The sequence below is a fragment of the Leucopleurus acutus genome (assembly GCF_964270905.1).
Source record: "Leucopleurus acutus genome assembly, chromosome: 10".
Lineage (NCBI taxonomy): Eukaryota > Metazoa > Chordata > Mammalia > Artiodactyla > Delphinidae > Leucopleurus > Leucopleurus acutus.
In genome coordinates this window covers 93,126,194-93,153,402 of record NC_139153.1, presented here as the reverse complement: position 1 = coordinate 93,153,402, position 27,209 = coordinate 93,126,194, and positions in this window count along the sequence as shown.

Here is a 27,209-nt window from a genome sequence, read left to right as displayed (position 1 = left end):
CAGGTGTCAAATACTCTACATTTTTCTGCTACCTTGGACTCAAAAGATGTGTAAGATCCCTACTCAAAAAAACTATAAAATGTTATTGGGAGATATTAAAGATGTAGATAAGTAGAGAGGTATATTTTGTTGAAGGATTGAAAGACAATTATTGTAAATACATTAATTCTCTTTAAATTCTGTATTACAGAATTAACTTTGTATTACAAAGTCAAATCAAAATCCCTCCAATTTTTTAAAAATGAGACATAAAAGAATAAAAATAAATTTTAATACTTTAAAACTAAGAATATGTGCTTACCAAAAGTCACTATTAACAGAGTAAAAAAGCCAGAGAGTGAGAGAATTATTTGAAATACATATAACTGACAATTAACTCATATCCAGAATATATAATTAAGAAACAAATACATAATTAACAAATATATAATTAAGAAACAAAACATTGAACAAAATAATCCAAAAAGCCAGACACAAAATAATGCACACTGCAGATTTCCATTTATATGAAGTTTAAAAAAAGAGGTAAATTTAAATTCTAGTTTTATGACTAGATAAAGAAAATGTGGTATATACATACAATGGAATATTAGTCAGCCTTAAAGTAGAAGGAAATACAGCCATTTGTGACAACACAGATGAACCTGGAGGATATTATGCTAAGTGAAATAAGCCAGACACAGAAGGACAAATACTGCATGACTCCATTCATGTGAGATATCTAAAACAGTCAAACTCACAGAAGTAGAGAATACAATGGTGGTTGCGGGGGGCGGGGGGGGGCGGGCAGGGTTGGGGGAAATGGAGAGTTGCTATTCAAGGGGTATAAAGTTTCAGTTACATTAAGTCGAATAAGTTCTAAAGATCTGCTGTACCACATAGAATCTATAGTTAACAGCACAGTATCATGTACTTCGAAAGTTGTTAAGAGGGTGGATCTTCCGTTCTTACCACCAAAAAACAAAAACAAGGGACACAAGGAAACTCTGGGAGGTGGTTGATATGTCTATTACTTCAGTGACAGTTATGGTATCACAGGTGTTTGCATAAGTCCAAACTCATCAAATTGTACACATTTAATAGGTACAGCTCTTTGTATATCAATTATACCTCAATAAAACTATTATAAAAAACCCCAAACTCTAGTTTATCAGGGATGCCATCTTAAGTGGCAAAACCATACAGAAAAGGAAGGAAGTGGTTAGCATAAAGGTTAGCGTAGTGGACATCTTTGCTTGGCATAAGGTGGGCTTGTGGGAGGCTGAGAAGTTCTATTCCTGGTTACATGGGTGTGTGCTTTATGGCAACTCATTGAACTGTACATTTGTATACACTCCTCTGGTTTTGTGTTTAGTTCACAATAAAAACATTTTTCTAAGTTAATGGGAAATGATAAAGTGAGAAAGTGAGTCTATCTACACTTCTCTTTCAAGAAGCGTGGTTGAAGGTTCTGTCCAGCCTCTTTAATGAATCAACCAGGCCATATGAACTTGTGCCGATGCCATGTTGTAGGTGAACTGGGGCATGTGTGGTTCTTTTGGTAAATATCAACACCACAATAGTGAAAACTATTAGCCTTTCTGTGATGAAGTGTTTTAAGAAAAATTACAGACCACGTAACAATCCTCCTAATACTACAGCCCTGCCACCCTCACTCTCTGAATCCAGAATTCTTCCAGGCCTGGTCTTTGTTCTCTCTCTGCTCCTCATTCCACAATTCTCTTGGTTTCTCTCTGCCCATGGTGGCCTCATACTTTGTTTATTTCTGCCTAGCCCCTTCGACAGATGGTTTTGAACTGCCTACCCAGCCTTTGGCCCTGACTCCTCTCTCAAGTCACAATTCTGTTACTGCTTTCGAGCTCAGATAGGAATGTTTACACCACCCAGCAAAGAGGGGTACAGAGGTTGTGCCCAATGTAATTGAAATCTTGTAACTGCAGAGGTGCTTTATGTACAGGTCCTAACATATGGCATATGAACATATGGCATATGAATCATGCATAGGACGCAAGTATTCTGGTCTAATGGGTTAGACATCTTGGCCTTGACTAGGTGTCCTTTAAAACTATTAGCTCACAAAGTTTAAAAAAAGCAAATATTTTACTTAAGGGAAGTATTCATAGTCAAGTCACATTGCTGGAGCATTTTAGAAATTGATTCCCATTTCCAGCAGTTGAATGTATAATTTAGTGTTTAAGTATATGGTCTAATGTTATTATTTATGTTCTAAAAGAGTCAAGAAGAGGTAGTATAAGCAATAACTTTATCTGAAAATGTGCATGCTATAATAAAAGTAGATATAAGTCATCTTAAATACTGCATATCAGTTTTTAGTTCATTTTATTAGAAATCTTTGCATTTTCCTACAAATATAAAAGGTATCCTTTTATTTTTCCATATCAGAATACACTTCCTTTGCACAGGAAGAATGACTTATTTCATAATAGGTATTTAAAAATTCTGAAATAGTTAATGTTGATGTTTTAATAAATGACAAATGACCACAGTGTTCTAGGCAGGTATAACTCACTGTTTGATGTTTCATTTTAATCCAGTTTTCAGTTAACACACACTCTTCTGGTATAGTAAGGGAAGAAAATGAAAGAATCTTTCTCCCTAGAAAGCTAAATATTTTAGTCGGGTTTAAAAAGTATGTGCACGAGCCCTATAGCAGTAGTAATGAATGATAAAGGCCATTCTCCAAGGATTTGGTATAACACGGTCATTCTTCATCGCTATTATTTTTCTGTCATTTTTTTAAAAAACCCAACCCATTGCCTTTTCATGCTATTATGTGTGACTTTTTTCCCCTCAAGATTTCTGGGCTGTTGCTATCACAAAAATAATGATGAAATTTTGCTTAATGTTCTTTTGCTCTTGAATTTCAAATGAGGAACTCTGCACTGTCTACATCTCTCACGTTGACCACCACAGGCCTTGTTCATGCAAGAGGAAAAGGTCTCCCCAGTACTTAACCAATCCATTTATTTTGGAGAACAGTAATTTCACCAGTAAGCAGCAATTTCATCACTTCTACAATCCATTTCCACCAGAATGAAGAATAGTTCTGAGATGAATTTACATGATGCCACTTAGGTATCTTTCTCCTAAATTCAGTCAATGAATCCTGCAGAGTGCTTAGGGATGCTGCAACAAAACTAATAAGAGTATATTGTATTCATTTATTCTACAAATATTTATCATTGTCTACCATTAGCCAGGCATGTGGCTAGGTACCAAGGATACAATATGGAAAAGACAGACATGGTCCCTGCCCTCATAGAAGACACGAGCTCATGTTAACATGGAAAAGCTCATGTCCCAAGTGTTACAAAAGCACAGCATACTATTGGAACACCAGGAGGGTTATGTGATCGAATTTTAGGGAAACAGAGAAGGCTGCCTGAAAGAAATGATAGCTAAACAGGGACATAAACAATGAATGGAAATTAGGCAGGCAAAAAAAATGAACCAAAGAGAGAATATTAGTTATTTCAGTTGGAGTGTGGATTTCAGGGGAGGGGTAGAGTGAGGGCAGTATGCCAAGATGAGGCCAGAGAGAATGCAGGAGGTGGAGGGCCAGATTTTTAAGGACCTTTTAAAATGAGATAAAGACTTTGGATTTGATTATCTGTGCAACAGGTAGAAAAACACTGACATTTTTCGGCATGTGCAGTTCTGGTACTAGAACTGGCTTCAGAGGAACAGAATCTTAAGGATGAGTTCTCTGAATTGGTGACTGTTCCATGTCAATCCCATGGGAGTCCTCTGGGGCTGTTATTGGAAAGCTGCTGGATGACTCTTAGTGCTTGGAGGATCGTGGGGCACCCTCTGATCTGATGAACAGCACAAATAACGAGTGGGTAGTGGCTGACATGGCTTTGGAATTAACTCTGTTTCACTTGGCTGGGAATTTTCCTTTTGTGCACTCAGCTTGAGAGTGAATTTGGAGGGAAGAAACTAATGATTAGGTTGGGTCTGTACTGGAAAAGTTAAGGGCACTGGTCAAGTTATTCTTCCCGAAGCATCACTAGCAGTTGTTGAAAATAACATCAGCATTGCTAAGTAGAGAAAGGATCATTTGCAAGGCTTGTTGTTTCCCAGCTCCTGGTTTTCTGTGCTATGTAGGTTAGGAAGGCAGGTCGCTGTTCAGGAAGCAGGGTGCAGGACCTCCCCTGGTGCACAGAGTGGTCACAAACTCAGAGAACTGTGTTCTTCACCCCAATTTAGGCTTAAATTGAACACAAATGTCAGTGCAGACCTTTATCACATCCTCATGACTGTACAATTGAGAGAGACTCCTAACAGCCTCCTCCTTCAGGCCACCCTGACTCTTGGGCATCAGCTCCCTAGAGCATCAGTTCTACCATGATTCTCCACTACTCAAAAACAACCAATGGCTCCTCAGTCCCTCTAACAGTGGTTCTCAGCTCTAATTGCATTATTAGAGTCACCTGGAGAGAATTTTTTAATACTAGTGGCCAGACACTTGAATCAGAGCTATAGAATGAATGCTTGTGTCACCCCCAAAAATTCATATGTTGAAATCCTAACCACCAATGGGATGGTATTAAAGGGTAGAGCCTTTGGGAGGTGATTAGGTCATGTGGGTGAAGCCCTAATGATCAGGATTAGTGCCCTTAAAAAGGAGACCTAAGAGAGCCCTCTTGCCCCTCTGCCATGTGAGGACACAGAAAGAAGATGGTTGTTTATGAACCAGGAAACTCTTAACAGACACCTAATCTACCAGTGCCTTGACCTTGGATTTCCCAGCCTTCAGAACTGTGAGAAATAAATGTTTGTTATTGAAGTCACCCAGGTTTTGGTATTTTTGTTGTATCAGCCCAAACAGACTATGATAATCAGCATCTCAATATTTTTTCATATCTCCTTAGGTTATTTTAACATGCAGCAGGGTTAAGAATTGTTGACCTGTATGACAGAATTTAAACTCCTTAGTTTGATATTCAAAATCATCCAGAATCTGGTCCTCACCTACATCTCACCTGGTGTGGTATGTCCAGAACACTTTCCTACCCAGGAAAAAAGGATGCTGCAATTTCATGCCACATCCTCCATCATAAGGTAAGTCAGATATATGCCAGCATGTGGGTTACCTACTGCATGTGCAGATGGAGAATGGTTTAGATAAGAAAGGATAGAAATGAAAAAAAAAATAGAAAGAACTGAGTTTAATAGTGTCTACTGATGAAGATTAATGTCATTAGTAGTAGGAAAAGACTAGGTAGCTGTACTTTGAAATCTACACAACTATTTTCTGGATTCTGTTCACACTTTTGATAGGGAGGCTGTGGCAACAGTGGAAATAGAGCTGGTGATTGTTTGACTGGGATGACCTTTGGGAGTGAAGAGGTGAGAGAGGTGAAGGAGAGCAAATATAAAAGTTCATAGTCCTGTGCAAGATCCTTACTGATGCTCACAATAGATGATCCTGGTTTAAATTTTTAAAAAAACCTTTCTCTGAATTTCTCTGTCCTCTGTGTTTTCAGAAGCTGTAGCAGACATTTTTTTTCCTGAGGTTGACATTTTCATCAGAAGAGAAAGCCTGGGGACTCTGATAATAGCTGATCACAGGAATCCTGGATGACCAGTGTGGGTTCCCCTGCTTTGATTCTACTCTAATTAGGTGATCACAGCCATCTCTCTTGACATGTCTGCAAGGTGCTGGAGATACTTGGCAATGAATCTGTCAGTCACGCAGAGAGTACAAATGGGTTGGGTCAGAGGTAACCAGAAACCTTGCCTTTATGTCGCATTATTTATTTGGAAATTGGTCCACAGGCATGGAAAGGAGGATATAAAACACTGTAAATATATACTACATATGAACCTTGCCATATTTTATTCTAGGTTAAAAGATTTGAAATTTGAGCTATTCTATAGTAATAAAAATGAAGAAAAATTTCACATAAACCCAGGAATACTAAAGAAAGCTATGAATAATAAATTTGGGTAAGTCAATACTGTTTTGATGTGCTAGCATAACTTGCTACTTAAAGGAATTCTGTAATGAGTATTTTTGTAATACAAGAAAACCTCCTGTAAGGCTCTCTGCATTCTAAATTGTTTTACAATTGTTGATTTTTCTGAAAGTTGTGTATACCAAGCTACTGTTAGATAAAAGACATTAAATTGGGGGTTGTGGTTGTTGCCCCTTTGTCTTGCTTTTCTGGGTTATTTAAGCCATGATGACAGACCTGAATGACTGCAAATCAGGGAAATTTTTTTTTAATACTTAGCTCTAATGGTATGTGGCTCAATTATACGCTGCCTTATGCAGCGAGGAGGCACAAAATGAAACCCATCTGAGCACAAATCGTTGGCTCCTCTCTTCCTCCTGTGTCCTTCCTCGTGTCCTGTAGACACCTGACTTTTGAGGTGTCTACTTCAGAGCTGCAGGTTAGGGACCCAAGAACCTTTCTTCATTGGGAGCTCTACTGGGGAGAAAGGACTCTTTGACAGTCAAGACATCTTTGGCTCTAAAGCACACATCTATAATCAGATCCACTCTTTTCAGAAAACCAGGAACAGGGCACCCAAATGCAAACCCAAACTTCGCACAGCTTGAGCTTTTCAAAGTAAGCAGGGAATAATGACAGCGAATGAGCCAACACTGTGCTAAGTGCGTGATCCACACGCCCTCACTTAGTCCACAGAGCATCACTGTGGGCGGATGTTACTCTATCTCCTTCCTACAAATGAGGGCCTCTGAGGTTAAACTATGTGCCCACAGTCATAGCTGGCAAGTGGCAGTTAGAATTTTAACCCAGGTGGTCTGGCTCCCTAGTAAATGCTCCAAAACAGTATGACCTCACTGGAGTTGCCACATCATTTCAGCTTAGCAGTGAGCTGTTATTGCCTACTGAATCCCTTTTCGGCTTTCTGGATCTTTTTCACAAAAGCCCTCTAAATGCCCAGGCTTGCTGATTATATATATTTATATCTTTATTTATGTATCTTTGCATCCTTCTAGAATACACTGCAAAGGAATGGTGATGGGTGCTGCTTATTTGTTTGCCTATTTATTACCCCTGATTTTGGACAACACTTTTAGTCCTGATACAGTCTTCATTTCCATCTGTCTTGAGGAAATGAGATGGAGAGAGAGAGAGAGTCCCCACTGATCCCTGTCATAACTGATAAAGTTCCACTGGGACAGAAAGCCCTCACTGGTTTCTCAAAACCTCTGAATTAGGCTTTAAAAAGGGCACTGGGGTCCAAGCACAAACAGCAAATCTTCCTTCCAACTCCATTTTTAGACCAAACAGTTGTATAGTACCTACCAGAGCACAGTAATGGCCAAAGTTTATTGTTAATTTTGATCACCCCAGTGGGTATCATTGTTCCAGCCACAAAGAACCAAGGTTACCACTCTTACTGAATGGTAATACAGGGGGTACATAAGCAAAATTTATGTGAAAATAAGCAGCAAATAGTCTCTGAATACTTATTTTATGTCAGTCACTAGAGATGGGATATTGATCCTCACAATGTAGCAGAGAAATAAGACAATAACCATGTAACATCATCTGTAAGTGCAAAAGAAGTTCTCTAGACTTTTTCTCAGTCTTAATCTATTTTTTCCTTCTCTTTTCCCCTACCACCTACTACCCCTCCCCCCTCCCCCCACATCTCCTTTGTGTGCCCTGTGTTTTTAGAGTCAATGCTGGCTCTCATGGCTGATTTCCCGTGAAGACCTCAATTTTTTCATAGCAGCAAAGATAAACCTGTCCTAGCTTTATCTCATATAACAAATTTAATCTTCTTGAGTTCTACTTCCTCAAACAGTTGACAGGCTCATCCAAAGGTGTTAATTGCTTATAAAGTCTTAACAATCATTTATATGTTAACAATCACCTATAATATCTTGACTCCTACGAGCAAGAATTGAGCTCACAAAAACAATAGGTATTGAGAGACATGAACATCCTGTTAAGAGACAAATTTGTCTAACTCTGCTTGTGCTTTTTAACATGAGATTTCCAGTCATGTCACAGTTTCCAAATTGAAATCCTTGCCATTTATCTGGGCCTTCTAGAGACTTCTCTGACCTGTATGTAATTTAAGAGGAGAATTTTATTTTCCTTTGTAAAGATTGCTTTTATCTTTTTTTTTTTTTTTTTTTTTTTTTTTGCGGTACGCGGGCCTCTCTCACTGCTGTGGCCTCTCCCGTTGCAGAGCACAGGGTCCGGACGCGCAGGCTCAGCGGCCATGGCTCACGGGCCCAGCTGCTCCACGGCATGTGGGATCTTCCCGGACCGGGGCACGAACCTGTGTCCCCTGCATCGGCAGGTGGACTCTCAACCACTGCGCCACCAGGGAAGCCCAAAGATTGCTTTTGTTAGTCAAAGACATCAGCAGCAAGTTTGAATTTGCATTTTAAATTTAGAATGATTTATTTCCAACGAAAAGTGTATCACTGCTGCAGTTAGTCTAGGAGTGACTAGGGGACTAATAATTTATACTGAAAGACTATTAGAAATGTGAGCTTCCTTATAAAGGAAAAGATTGGCACACTTGACTTCATAATTTAAAACCTCTATATGACAAGAGACTCCCTAAACACAATTACGTGACAAACAACAGACCTGGAGAAAATATGAATACTTGCAACATACATAATCAAAAGGTTAGCACTAAGACTGCAGTAAGAAGCTCCTAGCACGCAATAAACAAACAGCAAACCACCTAATTTATATGGGGAAAAAAATAAAAAACCCTCAGAGAAAAACACAAATGATGAATAAGCACATAATAAGCTTAACCTCACTAATCAAAGATGTGCGAACTTTCTGCTTATCAGATTGGCAAGGTTATATAATATTTAGTGTTATTCCTGGCAAAGAGCACTGCCGTGTTGTCTGTGTAAATTGGGAGTCAAGTGGCCTCGGTTCTCTGTAGTTATTCAACAACATTTATCAAAAATATGTGTCTTTTTGACACAGCAATTCTTCCAAGGATCTATCTGGCACAAATATGTGCAAAAGTGGAAAACACGTATGTTCAAAATCATAATTGTAGCATTCTAACGATGAAGTCTTGGAAACAATCTCAGTGTTCACCCCCAGAGGAATGGATAAATGCATCAAGGTGCATCCAAGCCACACATGCAAAGCAGCTGAAAAATGAGTGAGCGAGTACTCACATGGAAAGATATTACCTGCTTTGTTTTTTAAAGTCCCAGGGCAATTTCTATTTCTATGTAAATAACAACAAACACCATAATCATGTATGTGGGTATAAGTGTGGATGTGTGTTTATAAAAAAATGCCTCGATGATCCAACTGCTGGCAGTGATCTCCAGAGAGAAGCCTGGGACTGGGGCAAAGGAATTTTTTATTTTATTCATTTCTAAGTTGCATTTTTTAAAATTACTTTCATTAATTAAAAAAACAAAAGTTCTGGAATTTTCTTACAAAATAGTGTGCCAAATGACACAGATTCCACTATAGTGTTGTCATGTTTCAGAAGAATTATGTATCTCTTTAAATGCTCCCATTGATAATGCATATTTACTCATTTACTCAAATTTCCCATCAATTCTTTAGAATTCTGGAACGTGCACTGCACAGAAAGTCAGGATATTCAAGTTCTAGTTTCTGTTCTATCATGCCCTTGTTGCTCAGGTATCCCCCAATTTTCAAAAGTTCACTTTACGCCACTTCGCTTTTACAAAAGACTTACATTAGCACCTGTTTTTGCTAAGGGAAAGAAATCCAAAGAGTATTTTCACGTTTAGAAAAACAACTGAAAAGCAAAAATAGTTGCAGCATTGGTTTTGCAGCAGTCGTTACCAGGGCAGCACCCACCGGCCCCCACCCCACCCCTGCCGCCTCCCCAGCAGGAACAGCATCACTAAGCCCCTTCCCCATGCTCAGCATCTCAGCATCAAGCCACGATAGCTTTGAACTGTGTCTATGAGCATTGGTGCTTCATTTCCATTTACTTTCGGCATCTGTTAGCAAGATGCGTCTTAAGGTAACTGCTTCTTCGCTTTATACCACTTTGGCTTCTAAAAGGTTTAACAAGGGTTTTCAACTTTCAGATGGTGGGGAAAACATGTTATCTCTTTGCAGACCAATCATTTCATGTCTCCAAATCTCTGAAAAACGAAATCTGGGCACCATTTGTTGTTCTCTAACTCTGGTCCCCGCTGACCCCAGGCTCTTCTCCACACCTATCTACCACCCACCACCCTGCTTTTCAACTAAAGCAATTCTGTTTGTCTCCATTTTGTTTGTTTATTTATTTATTTATTCACCTAAGATTTTGTCTGATTTCTGAGCAAAAGTCATTTGAAAATATCCGGAAGAGATTATTTTAAGCTCCTTCCAGAACAAATACTTCTTGAGTCTATGAAATCCAGGCTCTGGTCAGGAATGCAGACCTTTTAGTCAGTTCTTAAATTACCCCAGTCTGGAATTACCTCTGCCTTTCTCCCTGTGCATCAGGCCAGAAACACAGACCTTTTTTATTTTTCCCAGAACATAAAGTTGAACTGTACAGGCTGTAATGGATATGAATGAGAAAGGTCAACACACATGTGCCAGGAAACAAGGGGCAACATGGACTGCTGGGGAAAAGGGGGAGCTCTTCCTACTCCCCCCTTCAAATGACCATTGGGTCAGTTGGCGTTGCTCCTGGCACAAGGGTTTTGCTTTTGCTTATGAACATGCTCTGTTAAGAAACAATAGTGGGCAGAGAGCCGTGCGAATACATTCATTAGGCAGATGTAATTCAGGCTTCACAGTTAAAGGTCAGACCAGAAACCAGCACCAGCTCTCAGTCAGCAGCCAAGGAAGGAGAGAGTCGGGGCCTGATCTTCTCTCTCAAAGCCAATGAAACACAGGGCCTGTGTTCAGGGTCAGCTCCATTCATACCGTAAGTTAGGTAAAATTTAACAATTGGGTGGCCTTTTCTTTCACTCGGGTGAAAAAACAAAATCAAGAACTTTTAGAGAGTTCTAAATGGAAGCAGACATAGCAAAGTTAGAGCAGATGTTACTCCACTGCTGCTACCCATCCCATCCTTTCAAGACACATGATATAAACTCTACAACTCACCTCTGACATCACTGACTGCATCACAAGGTAAGAACCCATGAAACTATTTGCCAAAGTAAGAGGCAAAAAAAGAGGGTCAAGATACAGCACTCATTTGTCATATTCTCATTTCACAGCCCAAACATAATCTGTGAGGCCACCTTAGAAGTGAAACAAATAGATGGGTTACTTATTTATTCTATCCTATTTTTTCCATAAGAAAGTCTTAATAGCATGCTTAAAATATCACAGACTAAACCTACTTGACTCCAACTCACTGAATCCCCAGTTTCCTCTCAACACCTCTCTCTATAGCACATATTAAATTCATTCTTATCCTTCGGATTTGTGTTATTGAAGGGAGGGCTCTGTGCCCTATTTTTCTTACATGCCCCCAGAGGTCCAAATGAAATGTAACACTCTGTAGACTAAATATAACTAAACTGTTTTGCCATTAAAAGGACGTGATACAGTGTAGAAGCAATTTGAAATATGTTACTTTGCTAAATAAGCATATTAAATTTGACAGAGACTTCAAAGCATAAGCTACAAAGGGAGGGAAGAGTAGATAGATGGGAAACTACCTCTGTGATTTAAAAAAATATAAATTTTGATCACCAAAGGGCTACTATGTAACCAACTTTTCAGCACTTCCTGTGTGTCAAGTTTTTTATATAAGTTAATTACTGACACAGTAATGCTGAGAAACAAACTACCCCAAAACTCAGTGGCTTAAAACAATAAGCATTAGCTCAGCAGTCTATAGCTTGGTGATTTAGATTGGGCTCAGCTGGGTGGTTCTTCTCATAGGGCTTGGCCTACATGTCTGGGGACTGATTGGTTGTCAGCTTCAGTTGGAGTCATAAGGTTAACTGGATCAGGTGTCTCTCACCCTCTAGCAGGCCAGCCCAGGCATGATTTCATGGTATTATCAGAAGGCAGGAACCCGAGCAAGTCCCAACGTCCAGGTGCTTTACAAGCCTCTGCTTGCATCATGTCTGCTAACATCCTATTAGCCAAAGTCAGTTGTATGGTTGAACCCAGGGACAGAGCAGGAGGAAGGGCACTCAGATTTACAGAGGAAAGAATCTGAATATGTGAAGAAATCAAGAATTAGAGCCATAAATGCCGTCTCCCCAGAGACTCTGTACTAATTTAATTGATTTCATCTCCTTTAACTTCACAATAGCTCTAAGAAGTTATTACTATTATCCCCATTTAATAAATGTGAATACTAAGGATAAGAGAGGGAAAGGCTAACTAACTAACTGGTAAAGGACAGAGCTACTAACTTCTTCTGCTCTAATATGTGATCTGTCCCCACACATTTCTAACTTTCTTAGACCTTTATTATTTACCAAAAATACGGAAAATTATGGCAGAGAGAGGGATTTGGCACAATTCAGAACTGAAGAACCTAGTCGTCTTATTCCATTTGTGTCATGAATCTTTTCCAAAAAGAATGGATTTACTATATGTAAGTTATATACAAATAAAAGACAAAAGAAAAGAAAAAGAATCTGAGTTGACACCCAAAAAGAATACCAACTAGAGTTCTGGGAGGGAACCAGTCAAAATGACTCAAAAAAAAACATATGGAAAACTAATAAATAAAATACCAAAGAACATTCTGAAAAGTCAGAGTATTGAAAGTCATTTGTCTTTCCAGATACTGCAACACATTAAAAAGTTACAATAATTTTTAAAAGTACTGTCATGTGAATTGACAGACAAATCAAACAGACCAGAAAGCACAGAAGTAAGGCAGAATCCACATAGGAATTTAGACTGTGATAAAGGTGGCAATTCAAATCAGTGAGGAAATGATGGATTGCTTCATAAATGATGCTGTGGTAACTGGATAGTCCTCTGAAATTTTTATTATATTTCTGCAATACCTTACACTATAAAAATTTACATCTATCAATGATGTAAAAGTGAAATGAAACAGTAATAGCATGTGAACAAAATACGAGAGTACGTTTTAAACACATGCAAAATGAAGGAAGATATTTTTAGGTTTGACATAAAACCCAAGTCCCACTGCAACCCAGTCGAGGGACTGTGGAACACACCTCAGAATTATCCCACTGAGGAGGGAGGAGGCCAAGTTATTTATCCAGAACTCCGGGAGCATTAATTTCCAGCACTTGTGGCTATTGCAAGGAACCTCCACAGTAGGCCAAAGGGATATAAGAGGGCACCAATGGCATCTGATAAATATGGGAAACAAAAATGTTATGGGTCATTCTTTAGGTGAAATAGTGAGAGATAACTCTCCTACTTCCATGCCTTCGTTCTGCACTCATGAAATCTGGTTATGGGAGGATGAGCACCAAATGTTGATTGCTTGTTCAAAGTATGTGGAACATCTTGTAAGACAGCCCTCCAGATTGTAAAAGGTTTGGTCTTGCAGCTACCACCATAGTTGGATCTTGCAAAGTCCATCCCACCTTTTTTTTTTTTTTTTTTTTTTTTGCAGTACGCGGGCCTCTCACTGCTGTGGCCTCTCCCATTGCGGAGCACAGGCTCCGGACCCAAAGGCTCAGCGGCCATGGCTCACGGGCCTAGCCGCTCCGTGGCATGTGGGATCCTCCCGGACCGGGGCACGAACCCATGTCCCCTGCATCGGCAGGTGGACTCTCAACCACTGCACCACCAGGGAAGCCCCATTCTACCATTTTTAAGGTCAGCTTTTCCTGGGTGACAGGATTCACAGTAAGACCAGTGAACCCCACGTGTATGTGCCTATTGCCTATCTTCTGCAGTAAAATGAGTTCTTTGTTCAGAAGCAAGACCACCTTTGGACCATCAGGCCATGATGCCCAAGTAGAAGAGCTGCTTGAATTTCAACTTGAACCAGTTACAGAGCCTCTCTAGCTTTGGGCCACGCTCATGACCACCATCTTTAAGGGTTACTTGGCAATAGGTTGGAGCATTGTGCCTCTTTCTTAATGTCAGAGAATGTAACATGATGCAAACTGTCTTTCACTTTGAAGGGGACATCTTGAATGTCTCACAAATCTCCAGAATCTTCACTGAGATTCACTGAGGTCTCTGAATTCTCATGAGATTTATCACCCACCTTATGGCACATACGTGTTTTATCAAGGTATCTCGAGTACTTGATACTTTTTGCTCAATCAGCATGATCTAATCAATAGAGCCATGCCCTATGGGATGATGAAGTGATCGAGGTCTCTACAGATAGATTAAGGCAGCCAACAGGATGTCAGTAAGGATGTGTGGCTGCTGGATAAAAGCAAACTGCATTGAGTGGTGTCTACTTATTGGTTAGGAAAAGCGTGTTTGCCAGATTGACATCTGCATATCAGGCTCCAGGGACTGTGTTGATTTGCTCCATAAAAACAGATTACATCTGTAACAGCATCTGCAGTTAGAGCCACTACCAGTTAAGTTTCCTAAAATCCAGCTCTTCTCCCAGACCTCCAGCACTCCTGCACAGCCCAAACGGAGGAGGTTAAATAGGGAGACAATTGCAATCAATTCTCACACATTTTCCAGGTCCTTGATATGGTCATTAATTCTGTAACTCCTCCTAGGATGTGGTATTGCTTTGAAGCGGGGCTCCCACATAGCCCATCTTTCCATAGTAGCCCTCATTCCAGGAGTCAGAGAATAAGTGTGGAAATTTTTTCAATTGCCAGATTATGCATTCAGGAACTAGACAAATAAACTCAGGGTCTAGTGTGAGACAAATTCTAATCAAAACTCTCTTATGTCGCTAAAATCCCACAACACCCAGTCTGACCAGTGGACCTGTTGTCAGGGTCCCCAGGAAACTCTGGATACTGAGATGCTTGTGGTGCCCATACAACATTGCTTCTGACCAAGGAACTCTTTTTACCAAGAAGAAAAGTAATGAGCTCACACTCATGGGATTCTACTCAAAGACAATATCCAGAATTGCCCCCAAATCTGGTATCCCTCTTTCCTCCTTGCACAGGCACCTTGGCAGGTCAATGCAGAACTCTTTAGGGAAGGCTAAGAAATGTATAATACACATAGGTGGTAATGCTGTGTGACCTTTCTTAAAGGAATGAGTCTCCCCTGCATTTAGGGGTTTAGAGTCTGTGAACTGGCTCAGATAGGGAAATTTGGTGGGGATCTGAGTGTCCTCTGGTGAATAGTCACCAGGCCTAAAGTTTTATCAGTTATATAAATCAGGCCTTAGAAGGTTGCCCATATAATTCAGTACTAGAGATGAATGATCCATTATCTAGGACAAAAGATTTCTGAAGGGAAAACCATTTTGATCACTGATCTGGCCCTGCTGCCTCTTGCAGTGACCACACCCAGCTTAGCTCTCATGGTTAACTAGGCCTCTGTCATTCTGGGATCTCACCATCCTCACTGCATTCAAGAATCCCATTCCAATGGCAGGACCTCCCACCTTCATCCCAGGCTCACTGTCAGAGCCAGTTTCCTATCTAGAACACTATCTGCAAGGGAGCCTGGGAAACATCATTTTTAGTTTTCTAACTCCTGTGACACAGGAAGATGCTTGGAATGGATGCCAAATCCAATAGATGAGAACTTTACGAGAGAAAGAGCATTTTCTGTGAATTTGGAGAAACGGTTGAGCTTATGCTCATGAGTAAGATAGATGAATGGATTAGGAATGTATGCGGGGTGTACAGAGAAGCTTCTTCAGTCTAAATGGGTAGGGAACATGTCCTTTTGTAAAACTGGCCTTTTGATCTCCTCAAAAATAAGTATAAGAGGACACATACAAAGCAAAGACCTACCAAATACAAACTTTTGCAGTCAATAAAAATCATGTTTGCAAAGAATATTTAATGGTGTGAGAAAGTGCTGATTATATCACACTGAGTGAAAAAGGGGTTATACAAGAGCATATATACATTTTTAAATCTTTTTAAAATAAATTTATTTATGTATGTATTTTTGGTTGCACTGGGTCTTCGTTGCTGTGCGTGGGCTTTCTCTAGTTGCAGCGAGCGGGGGCTACTCTTTGTTGGGGTGCACTGGCTTCTCATTGCAGTGGCTTCTCTTGCTGCAGAGCATGGGCTCTAGGTGCCCGGGCTTCAGCAGTTGTGGCACGTGGGCTCAGTAGCTGTGGCTCGCGGGCTGTAGAGCACAGGCTCAGTAGTTGTGGTGCATGGGCTTAGCCGCTCCGCAGCATGTGGGATCTTCCCCGACCGGGGCTCGAACCCGTGTCCCCTGCATTGGCAGGCAGATTCTTAACCACTGTGCCACGAGGGAAGTCCCCAGCATATATACATTTTAAATTAGTGTGTGGATGTGTATACACACATGTACTGTATACACATATGTTACACACTCATATACTGGAAGGAAGCATCTCAAACTGCTAAAAGTGGTAGTAGAACCACAAATGACAATATATTTTTCTTTTAAATATTTTTCCAAAATTTTTGCAATTATGTCATTTTAAAAGTTAGAATTACTTTATAAAAAATATTATACCACAAGAAAATGGAATAGCTAATGAATGTGTTTTGGTTAAAGTCTAAAAACAACTAGTGTCATCATTATTCTACAACCCTAGAATTTATTTTCTAACATAGTGTAAAAAGAGAACACTTTCAAAATTAGGCCCAGCGGGCTTCCCTGGTGGCGCAGTGGTTGAGAGTCCGCCTGCCGATGCAGGGGACGCGGGTTCGTGCCCCGGTCCAGGAAGATCCCACATGCCGTGGAGCGGCTGCACCCGTGGGCCATGGCTACTGGGCCTGAGCGTCCAGAGCCTGCGCTCCACAGCAGGAGAGGCCACAGCAGTGAGAGGCCCACGTACCGCAAAAAAAAAAAAAAAAAAAAATTAGGCCCAGAATTGGGAGAGAAAAATGTGTTTCTAAAACCTTTAGTTTGGGCTTGATCTCAGAATCATGGAAGTAAAAACTAAACTCTGGACACTTAGCCTGGTTTCATGTTTGACTGTAGCAATAAATCCTCCCATTGTTTTTAAATGAAAACATAGATGAACTCCTAATATCCAAAACAAACATAAGTGAAGTGCTTCATTTGAAACCAAACCCTCTAGCAGGATGCTTAACTTTATGAAAATCCACTTGAAAGCCACTGACCTAGTCCAACCCATCATTTTCCAGATGAAGGGATCTCCAGAGGGAAGGGGCAAATCTACCCTATAACCAAAGGTCAGATAAGAGGATGTCCCCATGATACACGCAGGAGTCTATGGTCAGGTGCCTCTTATCACCATTCAAGGCATGAAGTCCAAGATACAGAAGGAAATCACGTCTGAAAGGACTGTGAGAGGGCAAAGTCAAGGGTCCAAACCATGCGGTTGCCTTGAAGGATCAGAAGGCAGGGACAGAATGCAAGGGCCAGCTGCTGCTTTTCTGAGACTCTCGTGATGGTTTACAAAAGTACTGCAGGCTGGTTTAAGGAGTTGGAATGGCACGGACCTGCAATAGCTTGCTGATGGCCACATGACCCTTAAGGCTAAAAACCACATGTCCCAACTCAGTAAGATGGCCTGGCTAATTCACACACACACACACACACACGCCTGCCTGCAAGTAATCCTCATAAACTTCACGCTCCCATATCCACCTAACTTGAACAGTCTTTACTCAGCGTACTGCCAATCCAGTGGATAATTTCATTCATTTTCCTACTTGGCATCTCCTTAGTGCTTTCCTTTGTCCATCTTCTCAGAACTCTACAGCCCTCTCCCATTGCATCAATTAGCATCTAGCTATGGTGATAAAACTTTGGTGTGCTTGATAATCATCTGAGAAGTAGGATTAAAACAATGATGTGGGGTCCCAATTCCAGAGGACCTGGGGAAGGAGAGGGTACAATTTTACATAGATGGCCCTTGAATCACAGTTTGAGATACACTGAACAATCTGGTCATGATTCTCAGTCTCCAGCCCAGTCTTTCTCCAGGGCTCAAGGCCTAAAATATCAACTGCCTGATTAATTTGGACAAATCCTCTCACGGTAAATTCATCATGCTCTTATCCACCCACCTCCAAATCTACTGTGTCCTTTCCCTGCTTGCTGTGGTCCTCTACAACTGTGAGCCCATTGTTGGCCTTTGCTATCTCTTCTCCCTCACTCATTTCTAATGGCTTAAGCTCATCCAAAGACAGGAAGAGCCACTGACTTTATACTGATCTGTCATCCCCAAATTTCTGAGTCCAATCGTTGCAATGGCTGCTACCTGCTTCAGTGAAGGGAAGGAGAAAGTACAGGAATAAATATATGACTAGTTCCATGCCCTTGCGAGTTTCCCAAAACACTATTATAAAAGGCAATTTGGTAGTCAATTTTTATTGAAGCTTCAGGACTAATTGAGGGACAGGGAGTAAAAGCAGTGAGCAGGGTTGTTATACAAGTGATTGCTTAAAACTGAATATTGAGCAGCCTTATTCTCAAAAATCCTTCAGTCAATCCCCTCCCCACCTTCTTCTCTTCTATTCAGGCCACACCTCCTTCCATGTGGCTCTGGCTCCCTTTGAGCTTTCCTTCCTCTCCTCCACGTGCACCCTCTGACACTCCCACTTCGTGGGCATAGCTCCTGCAAAGCAGAGGAGCTGTCGTCACCTCACCCAAGCCCATCCCAGTCACAACTGGAGAGCAACCTCCACAACTAGAGTGAACCGTCAGTGGATTTTAAATACAGAGATGTTTCTCCTTCAGGAAAAAAACTGCTGCCAGCTCTTAATCCAACAATTTTTTCTCCCTGTGTCATATCATTACTTGGCTCTTCTCAAATTGCTTTAGTATTAGCCACAGTCTGACCACAATGGTATTTTTCATTCCTCTCCTCTTGTGAGGGTGGTTGTCAGCTGCAATCAGGTGTTAATGAGGCTGGCCTGGGGTTCAAGGCTCCTGAGTAGTAGTTAGCTTTGTACTGGTCCCAGGTGGTAGTCCTTTCCTCCCTCCTGTTAGCAACATTGCCAATGCATGTTGTTTATTACAAGGAAGACCAATGTGGGGGAAAAAAGAGGGGGGTGTGGGGAGACCTTTTTCTCATTAACCCTAAAAGATCAAAAAAAAGAACTAGAACCCCTATTTCACTGAGAGTTCTGGTTAGTGAATTTTTATGGTAATATTTAGTGGCTCCTGGTGGCCTAGGGTTTCCTTGGTAAAATTAGGTTGGTTCTTGTTAAATCTCTTCTTAGACAAGGCAACAGGCTCTGCTTGTCCTTGGTAATAATTATAATTAGCACTTTCTATTGAAGGTAGCCTTGAAGAAACTATGCTTTCAATTTTTTAATTTAAAATCTAAGACCTTACATGTGCCAACAATGGATATATCAATGGCAGAACAGAGCCCTTGCTTCACCTGGAAACAGGCTAGACAGGCATGTTTATTTCTAAAGAAAAAAAATTTTTAAGTCATTCAGCAATCATCTATGAGTAGGGAGAGATAAGGCTGATGGTCTGATGACCATTTTAACAGGGACTGAACCAATTATAGACATAATTTTGTTAATGTGATTTGTTGATGATGTCAATATAAGAGAAGATATGGCCTGTATATTTCTGTAAGGACTTTTCTTAGCTCCAGAACTATCTGGGTAATTTTGAGGAACATACTATCCAGTAGGGTCCTTGGTTTCAACATTTATCAAATGAGGGAATTAATATTTCTAGATCTCTCCATTGCTCTATGACCCTTTTGCCCCCCCCCCAAATTTTTTTCAGTAGGACTAGCAATACAGCCTGTTCCAGTGAATAACATAAACCCTCAGGCCATTCTTATGTTGGACAAATTCAAAATTGCTCTTCTACTTCCATTAAGTGGTCCTTTTTGGGATAATGGATCCTTTTGAGAAGCTGATGGATGCTATGAAACTTCTCAGTTTGGAAAAAAAATAAGAGGAATCTATACACAAGTACACAACATAGTACATATGGTTTTAGAAGATTCACTGACCTCCTGAAGCCTGTCAATGGACTTTGTAAAGGGCCACAGGCTCCCGTTTTTTAAACTCTGGACTAAATGTTAACTTTCAGATTCCATCCTTAGGAACGAAGATGTAAACAAGGTCTGTCAATGGGCTACGGGATATAGTAGGTTCCAAGAAGTCTCTGGAATTCTATGCAAAATTATATGAATCTGCGTTCAAGAAGAGGGCCTCCAGTTTTCATCAAACCCTCAAAAAGGATCTATGACCACAAGAAGTTTAAGAATTACTATTAAAGTTAAATTGCACCTGGAAAATCCACTGAATTACTACTTAATTAACACAACGATAGGAATAGGGCCCAAAGGTGTGTGGGAATGGAAATCTAGCTAGAAAGATGTTAAGAGTTGTCCAGGAAAACATAAGGAGGGCCTGATCTGAGGATGACAGTGGAAACAGAAAGGAAAGAATGAATGACAAAGGCATCTTTTAGACAGCCAATCCCACCCTCGTGTGCTTTGTCATGAATGGGTTTTCATGGATGAGTGATCCTCTTCCATCACTGGGTATTTTTAGCTCTATCTACAAGTTATCCCTCCTGATGTAGGGGTTCCATTTTCCTTCTGGCCTTATAGCTTTCTGAAACATAATACATAAATAATTCATCCCTAATTTTGGAAGGATAACTTGAGGCTCCTGATGTATGAGTGAGGAATAGAAAATGTTTTGCTGAGTTTGATTTGAGAAGCAGTATAGAGAAAAAGAAGACCCAGCTATGGGGAAAAGTGGCTTGAGAAGCTACTGGGAGAAAAGGATTTCTGGGAGAGAGAGAAGAGAGATGAATCTTTAGCAAAAGGAACTCTGGAGAAAAGCAAAGATGTTAAAAGAAAAGGAATATTTAAGAAGCTATGCTGTGTGGCATGCAACAGAATGCTTTACAGTACTTTCTTACTGATGCTTTAGTAAAGTCCACATCATGTAGATTGGCATAAACCCATAATCTGGACTAATGGTTTTCAATCTTGCCTATACATTATAACCACCTGAGGAACTTCTAATCAATACCCACAGTGTTGGCCCCATCCCAGATATTCTGATATACTGGGTTGGCCAAAAAGTGCCTTTGGTTTTCAAGTAGAAATAAAAGATACATTTTTCACTTTCACCAAGAATTTTATTGAACAACGTATTCACCCTTTTGTTCCACTACCTTCTGCCATTTTTCGGGCAACTTCATAATTCCATCTTCCCAAAACTTTTTATCTTTTTGAGCAAAGAACTCTTCCAGGTGCCTTGTACAGTCTTCCAGGGAATTGAAATTTTTTCCATTAAGAGAATTTTGTAAAGAAATTTTTCATTGAGAGAATTTCGAAAAAAAAATTTTCCAAAATAAATGGAAATCCAAAGATTCAATGTCTGGTGAATACGGTGGATGAATCAGAACTTCCCAGCCAAGGTGTAACAGTTTTTTGCCTGGTCATCAAAGAAACACGCGGTCTTGCGGTATCCTGATGGAAGATTATGCGCTTTCTGTTCACTAATTCTGGATGCTTTTCGTTGAGTGCTACTTTCAGTTGTTCTAACTGGGAGCAGTACTTGTTGGAATTAACCATGTGGTCTTCCGGAAGGAGCTCATTATAGAGGATTCCTTTCCAATCCCACCATATACACAACATCATCTTCTTTGGATGAAAACCGGCCTTTGGTGTAGTTGGTGGTGGTTCATCCACTTGCCCCACGATCTCTTCCATTCCACATTATTGTACAGTATCCACTTTTCATCACCCGTCACAATTTGTTTTTAAAACAGAACATTTCATCACGTTTAAGTAGAGAATTGAATGAGGAAATACTGTCAAGAAGGTTGTTTTTCACTTGACTTACGTGGAACCCAAACAGCAAAGCGATGAACGTAACCAAGCTGGTGCAAATGATTTTCAACACTTGATTTGGATATTTTGAGTATCGGCTATCTCCCACATGGTATAATGTTGATGGTTCTCAATTAATGTTTTGACTTGATCGCTATTAACTTCAACTGGTCTATCCAACCACGGAGCATCATCGTCCAGCAAGAAATCTCCAGCATGAAACTTCACAAACCACTTCTGACATGTTCAATCAGTCACAGCACCTTCTCCATACACTGCACAAATCGTTTTTTGCATTTCAGTTGTGTTTTTACCTTTCTTGAAATAGTAAAGCATAATATGCCAAAAATGTTGCTTTTTTTCTTCCATCTTCAATATGAAAATGGCTACACAAAAATTCACCAATTCTGATAAGTCTTTTTTTAAACGCACACTGATACAACAGCTGACGCATACAATCTAACAAAATTGTTTCGAATGAAGTTAAAAACAACTAAGTGCTACTGGAGCCATCTTACAGAAAAAACCAAATGAACCTTTTGGCCAACCCAATATTTGGTCTCAAATGGGGCCTCAGCATCAGTATTTTTAAAAGTTCTCCAGGTAAGCTAATGTGATTTTGAAACCAATGGTCTAGGGTTTGGAATAGCGGTTTTCAATCATCCTCTGATTCCAATCATCAGAATCATCAGGTGAAATTTTAAGCAATATGGATGCTCTCAGACCAATTAAATCTGAATCTCTGGGCATGAGAGTTTTTTCAAAAATTCCCAGGTGATTCTGAGGCAACATGAAGTTGTAGAACCAATGGCTGTAGAAGAAAATTATACCAGGGCCTAAAAGGCAGGATGAATCCATCAAGAAGCCATATATACTGCTTCTTATTGGCACTAAATAACTAGTTCCCTGCCCTTGGTGTCTCACCCTCAGAAGGTATTTATCAACATTTTACTTCTAGGCCAAGTAAATGAAAAAGAGAGTAAGAACCTACCCAACACTGAAACTACCCTCTGGATGAAAAAAGAGCTAAATGTTTGGGATAAATGAAAACATCCAACACAACCCTTGTTTTGCTTAAATAATTAGCCCTTTAACATTGGTTTCTTATTAAAAATCATTCACAGTGGTAAATGACAGGAACTCTGGTTTATAGTGATACAGGGTAAAAGAAAAAGAAGACTACCTTTAGAAGAGCTGAGGGCCTTTCCTCATTGGCACCTTGTAAAATCATGAAGGCTTTTGTTCCACAGCCAAAAGGCTTTCCCATAACTCACCTCACAGTAGCAGGGGACATTTAGCACTGTCACAATGTAAGTATTTGGGGCTCAGATTTATACAGAAGCATAAACACACACACACACACACACATACATGTATACACACATAATATCTTAGATATATTCATAAGCATACTCACACGTGCACACACACACACTCATATGATTCCTTTTAGCTGATTCTGCAAATTCTTTTCTTGTTCGTAATATGTGGAAGCAGTTAGCTGGTACTACAGTGACTATTCCAATTTTTAGGGCAATGAAACAGGTTGCCTGCAAGCCATAAAGACTCTTTAATTTTTAAAAAATGCCAGTGTTTTGTTTTTTGGCAAAATTTGTTCCTTACTTGCAGAGGACAGAACTGTAATTGTACAGTAAACCTGCATTTTGTCACTCTGAAAGCTGCTGGCATGCCATTTGTTCAAGAACATGACACTCTGGTTATCCTCCTAGTACCTGAATTCTAATCAATTTTCAGGGTTGTAGTTTCAGTATGAAAAAGAAAACAGAAAGAAAGGATGAATCAAAAGTGTAATCCTGAGAACTGAATAGAGCTAGTGAGAGCCCATGGGTCATTCTAGAGAAAGGAAGATAATTTTTAATTACTGTAGAACAGCTCAAACTTAGCCCAAAGTCCAAGAGACCAATGCCATTGAGTTAAGAAGATCAGATTGATTATAAAACTATCTACGTAGCAGGAAGTATACTGATATGAAAAATGCCTTTATACTGACACATGGAATATAATTCAGGCAGGATGTGTTTTGTTTTGTTTTACCATAACAAAGTAATAAAATGAAAACCCAATCATGATACCAACATGATACCAAGCCATTATGGAACTTTTTTTTTTATTGAATCTGAATACAATGGCAGAATATCGTGCCACTTTTTAAAAGCACTACCTATTTTGATTCAGTGACAAAAACAAATTTGTTTCCAGGGACAGTGGTTACTTTCCTTTTGCTTCTGTGAGTCAGGACAAGAGGGGAATTCAATCAGCCATGTGTTTACTGAATGCACAGAGGAGAGAGGAGAAACCATCCAGCTGGGGAACTACATGGTGAAAGGCGTGGGGTAGGGATGAGCAGAGAACCATGGAAGGCAGGATGAAAGGACGCTAGTGAGACATATGTTGGAATTCTGGAGAAGATATATAATCTCCATGCCTCAGTTTTCTCATCTGTAAAATGGGGATACTAATAATATCTACTTCATGGAGTTGTGAGAAGGATTAAATGAGTTAATACATGTAAAGGGCTTAGCACAGCCTCCATAAATATTAGCCTCTATTAGTCATCTTTGACTCATCCTTCGTCTACCTAATACATCCAGCTCATTTCCAAGACTTACAGATTCTATCTTCACAATATCTCTTGCATCACCTCCATGTTTTTCATTTCCACCGCTGCTTTCCTAGTGCTGGCAGGTCCTCACTACTTCTGATCTGAAATTCTGTAGCAACCTCCACAATGGCCTCCTCACCCTCTACCTCTGGTCCATTGTGTACACTGAGACCAAAGTATTGATGAGAACCACAGATCACAGCCCTCCACTGTGCAAATAGCTGGGAGTGCCCTGTGTCCATAGAATGAAGAACCTGGTACTAAGGCTGTGCACCCTTCGGCCCCCAGCAGGCTTCCCCGCTCTGTCTCCCACTACTGTCCCCAGTGTCCTCTATATATCAAGCCTAAGCATGAGGCACACATCTGAAAAAAACACTGGGCGTTCCCCACACTGTTTCCTGTGTTCAGCATGGGCTACATCCGGGCTGTCCCTCTCTTCTCTCTCCCCCACTCCCTCCCTACCACCCCATCTGAACATTTCTGCTTGTTAAAATCATACCCATTCCTTCTGTTTAAGCTTAAATGCCACCTCATCTGTGAACCAGCCTCCCTCCGGCTCAGCAAACAGATTTAATGTCTCATCCTTGAATCCTTAAAGCACTTTCTGAATATTTCTCTAAAGTAATTCCCCCCCCACTATGGTACAGTCATGGGTATTTGTGTAATCTTTTTTTTTTTAACATCTTTATTGGAGTATAATTGCTTTAGAATGTTGTGTCAGTTTCCGCTGTATAACAAAGTGAATCAGCTATATGTATACATTTATCCCCATATCTCTGCCTTCTTGCGCCTCCCTCCAACTCTCCCTATCCCACCGATCTAGGTGGTCAGGAAACACTGAGCTGATCTCCCTGTGCAATGCAGCTGCTTCCCACTAGCATCTATTTAACATTTGGTAGTGTATATATGTCAATGCTACTCTCACTTCGTTCCAGCTTACCCTTCCTCCTCCCGTGTCCTCAAGTCCATTTTCTACATCTGCGTCTTTATTCCAGTCCTGCCCCTAGGTTTGTCAGAACCTTTTTTTTTTTTTTTTAGATTCCATATATATATGTTAGCATACAGTATTTTTTTTTGCTCTTTCTGACTTACTTCACTCTGTATGACAGACTCTAGGTCCATCCACCTCACTACAAATAACTCATTTTCGTTTCTTTTTATGGCTGAGTAATATTCCATTGTATATATATGCCACATCTTCTTTATCCACTCATCTGTCGACGGACACTTAGGTTGCTTCCATGTCCTGGCTATTGTAAATACAGCTGCAATGAACATTTTGGTACATGACTCTTTTTGAATTATGGTTTTCTCAGGGTATATGCCCAGTAGTGAGATTGCTGGGTCATATGGTAGTTCTATTTTTAGTTTTTTAAGGAACCTCCGTACTGTTCTCCATAGTGGCTGTATCAATTTATATTCCCACCAGCAGCGCAAGAGCGTTCCCTTTCCTCCACTCACTCTCCAGCATTTATTGTTTCTAGACTTTTTGATGATGGCCATTCTGACTGGTGTGAGATGATATCTCATTGTAGTTTTGATTTGCATTTCTCTAATGATTAGTGATGTTGAGCATCCTTTCATGTGTTTGTTGGCAATCTGTATATCTTCTTTGGAGAAATGTCTGTTTAGGTCTTCTGCAAATTTTTGGATTGGGCTGTTTGTTTTTTTGATATTGAGCTGCATGAGCTGCTTGTATATTTTGGAGATTAATCCTTTGTCAGTTGCTTTGTTTGCAAATATTTTCTCCCATTCTGAGGGATGCCTTTTCATCTTATTTATGGTTTCCTTTGCTGTGCAAAAGCTTTGAAGTTTCATTAGGTCCCATTTGTTTATTTTTGTTTTTATTTCCATTTCTCTAGGAGGTGGGTAAAAAAGGATCTTGCTGTGATTTATGTCATAGAGTGTCTGCTTATGTTCTCCTCTAAGAGTATTATAGTGTCTGGCCTTATGTTTAGGTCTTTAATCCATTTTGAGTTATTTTTGTGTATGATGTTAGGGAGTGTTCTAATTTCATTCTTTTACATGTAGCTGTAGCAGTTTTCCCAGCACCACTTATTGAATCAGCTGGCTTTCCTCCATTGTACATTCTTGCCTCCTTTAACAAAGATAAGGTGACCGTATGTGTGTGGGTTTATCCTCTGGGTTTTCTATCCTGTTCCATTTATCTATATTTCCGTTTTTGTGCGAGTACCATACTGTCTTGATTACTGTAGCTTTGTAGTATAGTCTGAAATCCAGAAGCCTGATTCCTCCAGCTCCATTTTACTTCCTCAAGATTGCTTTGGCTATTTGGGGTCTTTTGTGCTTCCATACAGATTGTGAAATTTTTTGTTCTAGTTCTGTGAAAAATGCCAGTGGTAGTTTGATAGGGATTGCACTGAATCTGTAGATTGCTTTGGGTAGTACAGTCATTTTTACAATGCTGATTCTTCCAATCCAAGAACACAGTATATCTCTCTATCTGTTTGTATAATCTTTAATTTCTTTCATCAGTGTTTTATAGTTTTCTGCATACAGGTTTTTGTCCCCTTAGGTAGGTTTATTCCTAGGTATTTTATTCTTTTTGTTGCAGTGGTAAATGGGAGTGTTTCCTTAATTTCTCTTTCAGGTTTTTCATCATTAGTGTATAGGAATGCAAGAGATTTCTGTGCATTAATTTTGTATCCTGCTACTTTATCAAATTCATTGATTAGCTCTAATAGTTTTCTGGTAGCATCTTTAGGATTCTCTATGTACAGTATCATGTCATCTACAAAGAGTGACA